We start from the raw sequence: 6,467 nt of genomic DNA on the forward strand, positions 1-6,467 counted from the left end.
AGGACTTGTGTCGCTTAAGTTTCGTCGGAACGAAGTTACGGAAAATCAATTAACAAACGGAGACGTAACAATATATTACATAGCGTGCAAGCTCATGCTTCGCATATGAAGCGTACTTAAACTTTAGACTTAATTTCTATTTTTAGGCGCCTTTTGGAATCTTTATTGAGATGTAATGGTATTGCGTTATTTATAAGCCACGGAAAGGTAAATAATTAACTTAATATGTTTCTCTGCATGTCTGTTTATGTTACTAAAGTAATTGTCTTTAAAGTTAATGTTATAAGCATCGCAGTTTTGCACTCGTATTGAACAATTCATGTTAAAGGTCGTCACTTTTGTACTGGTGTAAGTATCACTGCGCAATTAGTAATAGGAATATTAGGTTTCGATTCGAGCTAACACGCATGGACTGACTGACACACATTGTTCTTCTAATTACACAGGTAAGCATTATGATTTTAGTTGTGTTTCTGCTCACTTCTTATTGTGTTAGTACAGAAATCGTTGTGTGCGTGTGTATCCTTCTGTTCTACTCATCTTTAATGTTCATGTTTTTAAATATCATTCGTAGCATCAGTTGTCTCGATTTTTATTTTAGTACAACTTTTATATTTTTACCACATCCTTGTTCTAGAGGTTGATTCTTACCACAATATAGATACATATTAAATGATTAGGGATATATACTAGATACGAATTATACATCTAATATATCTAGAGAGAGAGAGAGAGTTAATTGTTTATTTATTGTTGTATATAATGGTTGGTGACGTCTTATCTTTGAGGACTCGTATCTCTAACGAAATATAGCATACAAATGCATTATACCTTAACCGGGGCATGATATATTATCATCCAAGAAGCCCAACTCTTTAGCACTGTATGTTGTATGTCGTCTTACCGCGCAAAGATCAAGGCGCCAAAAAACTGGAATCCAATGCGAATCACGTGTTGTTCAGATTTCAAGTATATATCTTGGAACACTACTGAAACCTTCATACATGCCTTTTATCATTACTATTTTTTATATACAGCCATGTCATTGTTATGTCTATTACCTAGATTACCACTGTAAACTTGTTCAAATTTTTTTACAGAAGACCATGGCAACTTGAGAGCCCGAAGGGAGATAATCAGAATCAACTTGGAGGTCTAGACTCTACATCATGTACTGGGGACGAGACTAATACTGACTCGTAACTGCACGAGTTATTACTTCGGTTCTTCCGACCATTTTGCACTTACCAACTTACACTCTTGTGGTCAGTAACGCCCTCGAGCTTTCAGTGGCGGAACATCAACCGTAATAACCGGACAGGTGGATGAATGAACAACTTTGTGCGTGGTTGCAGCCGCAATTTTGGAAATAATGCACACGTCTAACACGTGTTGATACTTGCGTATATGTCTGCACGTGGTAGTTTCGTGGCGTATTTAACAGTCTGTTTCCGGTTGGAACTTGTTTTGTTAGAGATTCATGGCCTCATTTTTTATGATATTACAGATTTAGTACTAAGCACATATTTAAAACAAACCTATGCTTTACAATCAGTCTCTCTCTCTCTCTCTCGGTGTAAGTAAGTAAATAGGCTACTATATAACAATGATGAACGTGAGTATAAAAACCAAAACCGAGATGTGTGTTATGAGACTAGAAAAAACAACGACTGACCATCATTCTTTAACTCATAATGGAAAATGTCTGTAGTCATAGCAACGAAAAGCGTCGGAGGATATTTCATGTATCAAACATAATTACAATGCAAGTGTCAAACTAGTCAGCCGTTACGGAAGATCAAATTAGCCGTTAGGAGTTGAGTGCTTTGACCCACAATGTCTCAACTCCTACTGCCTTTTGTAGTCAGTTGTGGGACATAAAATGCGAGTGTTAAATTAACCTTGTAGTAGAAATAAACCACCCTACATACTTTCACACATTTATATGGCTCACAACTTTCACACGTTTATATGGCTCACAACTTTCACACATTTATATGGCTCACAACTTTCACACGTTTATATGGCTCACAACTTTCACACGTTTATATGGCTCACAACTTTCACACGTTTATATGGCTCACAACTTTCACACATTTATATGGCTCACAACTTTCACACATTTATATGCCTCACAACTTTCACACATTTATATGGCTCACAACTTTCACTCTATAAAATAATTAGAGAATGATCGTAAGTGGAACTATAAAACTACTATTGGAACTACATTGATAGTTCTCTAATAATTATACACACATCCTTCCTCGTCTCTCGAACGTCAAACTAATATATCAATGGTTTTTTGCAATTAATTTTTTTAATATTCTAATTAACTATTCTAAGACACTTGACGAAAATGTATTTATTGTAGTAAATACTGTTGGTATAAAATGTATCCACGTTGATTAACAACATTTTCTTTTCATAATTATTAATTATTATTAACTTCTTATCAAAAGAAATTACCCACACAAATGAGTAAAATTGTAAAATGAGCCCAGTAATGGATATAGGTACTTTAGTATGTCGTTCGTACTAGTGGTTAGAATGTATTGATTCATTAAGTTACTCTCACTGTTTGCGACATCTTCGGCCATAATCCCAGTAAAACTTACGAAATTTGACCAGCTTAGTAGATTTAGGTCAATCATCCCAAATCTATATACTAAACTATCAATGCAGAATAATCCTCATAGTAAAAATACATACTGATAAAAAAATGTATAAATCTATTACACACAAACACACACACACACATATACGTTACATATGAACCAATACTGTTAGTGGAACTAACATTAAAGAAAGAACAGAAAGCACTAAAACACATAAAAACTAGTTGTTTGCTTCATTATTATCACTGATTCCCCGCCCCCTGAAAAGTGAAATAAAAACAAACGTTTTGTGGCCAATGAAAACTCAGATCTGACCTTTAACTTTATAAAGTAACTTAGCATCTGAGGTGAATAGCTACGACACCTGTTGTTGTTTAACTATATTAATTGTCCACGCTGGTGATTCAAGAGGTGAACACGATTTAATTTATATTCTAACATTATCAGTTAACTCATCGATTAACGAGTCCATAGTCGAATACATAAATTAACAATAGTTTCAGTAAATAAAATACCTCTCATAAATAAATTGTACCGCTGATGTTTGTTTGTGTACGACCACGACAGACTAAAGGGAAAGCAGCTAGGTAACAGCACCCACCGCCAACTCTTTGACTACTCTTGTCTGACCGAATAGTGGACATTGCTCTTTTCGCGCATTCATTACTCCAGAGTGCGGAGAGCATTTCTGGGAAAACGGACAGCGGTTCATGAACTCTCGGATTTACACTCCGGGCACTTTAACTGTCGGGCCACGCACGGCTCTCGGCTGATGAACTTTTATGAATTGAAAAAAATAAAACTTTAAATGCACGAACACGTGCTTCGCAGTGTTGCCAAGTCAGCTTTTAATACTCGGAAATGGGCTTGTTTTTCTTAAGGGATTCTTTAATTTTCTATTAGAGAGTTATGGGTTACGATATTTTGGCTTATTTTATTCTGAGGTCGTTTAGTCGAGCTTTTTATTTGCAGTAGCTGACTTCAACACACAAAATGTTTGTGGGAGTGGTTTTGGTGATTGACTAAGTTAATGAATAGTGTAAACATCGTTATAATTTTAGAATCATCCTATCCCCACTCCTGTTCAATTAAAAAACACACCCACAATTGTGAACTTTCCGACCCGCCCACTTGACACATTCTATATTCCAATTAAGCCGCAAAAATCGCCATTTTGAGGGTAAACCATAAAAGAGCAGTTTGAACGGTCGCTTATTTTCCTCGCGAGACTTGGAAACACTGGTGCCTCGGAACATGCACCAGAAGGTCTCGATTCTTTGCGTGGATGTTCAATACTTTGTGATTATGACAAAATTACGGGGCCGTTTTATACAACGGGCAAAAGGGACAGTCAACGGTTTGTTTTTAAGAAATACATATTTCCTTTTTTTTTATTTCATTAATTTTTTATCACTAAGAAATCGAGTTTATCAAATTGTAAGGTATTTTCTTAAAAGCAGGGAGGGGGGGGGGGGACTAGTTTATACTTCGCCCGGAGCCCACCAGTGCTTTAACGCGGGAATAGAAAAATTATAAATATGTTTAATATATAACATAAACACAATATTTTGTAAGTTACACGACAGAAATCTGAATCTTAAACCTATCTTCTGAAACCATGTACATTTGTAAAATGTACACTCCTTTCTCCTCTTTGATTCACCTCTTTCCCTTATTTTATTCATTCATTCACCTCTTTCACTCAAACTCAGCACACAAACAACTCAGTAATTTTAATTGTGGATGATATGCGAGTGTCACCATTCTAAAAAAAAAAGAGCTAGGTGGCGCTGATCCAACTTAGTGCACATCACAAACTTTGGAAAATATATGATTTATTGGATTTGAAATAAATTACTTGGATATAAATTCTCGTGCTCTATAACCTTCCCTACATGCCGAAGTTGAAACCGTGTAGATCCATCAGAGTTAGCCCCCCCCCCCCCATTTTCATCTTGAATACATAAGTTCATAAAGACATAACAACAGAGCTAGGTGTTATTGAATTGATATGACGTTTGTAAGGTTTAATGTTAGTATCTGGTTATTAAATATTTTCCCAATGTGTTTATATTCGAGATACTAGAACATTGAGCCAGAACATTACCCTTCTATAGAACTAAAATATTAAAAATTATCTATTTTAAAACATTTTTGGTTGTGCTTTTGGCGTGAGAGCAGAATGTCCCATAAACTTCTGATACAAAGCCTTAGAAGGGTTTCATCTAAAGTAGTGGTCAGTCAGAACTCTTTTAGATGATGTTTGGGGCAGATGTATATGGTGTTCAAACTTTGTTAATGTGGAAATATTTCTCCAACTTCTAGGAATTTGTTCCAATTAAATGTTTTATCACTGGGATGAGGGTTTCTTGGTTTTCCCCATCCGTTGTTATGTTACAAATAAGGTTTCTATTTTACGGTGTTAATGTCAAAGTTTTTCTTAGTTCTATTGTACCTCCGATTTTAGTTTAAACTCGGTCATTTACCTTTATTGTATTTTGATCGACGTCACAAATTGTTGTGAAGAACTGGATGAACTAATTTCGATGAAATTTGTAAAAAAGAAGAAATATTATAAAAATGATCAGATATAAAAAAATTCTCTCTTTAGACAAGCATGATAATTTGGAGAAATCTCTAAAACTGACGCCAGTATCCAATGTGAAATAATTAGAATTCCATTATAGCCTGCTTATTCTCCAGAAAACATTATATTCAATGCGACACAGTTAGGATGTTACTAAACGTGTTTATTGTCCAGAAACCTTATAATATATGTGCCTCAGATAGAATGCTAAAATAACGTGTTTATTCTCCAGAAATATTTAGCTTCCGAGTTAGTTGTACTAAAAATGAATAAATTAATTTTAAGGTAATGACAGCCATTCTTATAGTGTCAAACTATTGTTATTTAACCGGATGTGATTTTGCATTTCAATTAAGAGTATCAAGCACTTTGATGGATTTGGAGTTAGATATAAAATTAGAATATCGAACGTTTAATATTTTCCTCCAACATTGGATGGGTCTTTTTTTAAACTTTGAAGATTAAGTTGGACGTGTGTCATCTAGAGTATCATTATGACATTGAAGATTAAGTTGGACATAAGTGTGTCATCTTGAGTATCATTATGATATTATATATTCCATTTCCACTGGCTCAATAAAACAATTGTTTTTAAAACGAACGTTAAAGAAAGCTATAATATAGAAAATGAAATGAATCATTCAAGAATCTCACTTTTTTCTATTATAAAACGTGTAAAATTAGAAATACCAGTGTTCAGCATTTCCTCCCTTCAAATAAGGTTAACAGACAGAGTTTGGATGAACAGGACTACTCGTTGAATGAGATGAAATCCTTCAATTCCCAATAAGAAACTGGAATTTCCAACTTTAACTGCACCTTGTGCGCACGTACGATAAACGTCCAGGTTATGACCCTTAGGGTTCACATATAACTGTCCCTAATTTTAAATTACTGACGAAAGTGAAAGGAGCCAGCCAACGAATTCTGAATATAACAATAGACTGAGTTTGATGTTACAAGCGGAAGCCATTTTATTAATTAGTACCGGTGTCGCCATCTCGCCGTCAATATATTTATGAACACAAAAGGCGATATTCATAGGTAACCGAAGACATTTTTTGTATCAGAATTTCCGAGCACAGCTACAAGCACGCTAACCATTAGGCCACACCCCGGACTCCAGCAAGCTCACTGTTTTCAGTGGAGCAGGAATCTCTGTGTGTCACTAGCACTCAGTAACAACACCCTTCATGTGCGATATATCTGACTATTTCAGGTTCGTTTAAAGTCGACCCTATCCTGATAAAGAGAAGTTCATA

General features: G+C 35.1%; 1 protein-coding gene across 2 annotated transcripts in view; it reads right to left on the minus strand.

Annotated features, from left to right (window-relative positions):
- Positions 1 to 6,002, minus strand: part of LOC106463298 (MAGUK p55 subfamily member 5-like) — a 109,268-nt gene extending 103,266 nt beyond the window's left edge. The window contains exon 1 of one of the 2 annotated variants that reach the window (XM_022390749.1): positions 5,896 to 6,002. The gene's annotated coding sequence lies outside the window, so the exon portion shown is untranslated. The remainder of the gene's footprint in view (positions 1 to 5,895) is intronic. The other variant, XM_022390750.1, reaches the window with a different exon arrangement.
- Positions 6,003 to 6,467: the final 465 nt, after the last annotated feature.

The sequence above is a fragment of the Limulus polyphemus genome, unplaced genomic scaffold, assembly GCF_000517525.1.
Source record: "Limulus polyphemus unplaced genomic scaffold, Limulus_polyphemus-2.1.2 Scaffold1370, whole genome shotgun sequence".
Classification (NCBI taxonomy): domain Eukaryota; kingdom Metazoa; phylum Arthropoda; class Merostomata; order Xiphosura; family Limulidae; genus Limulus; species Limulus polyphemus.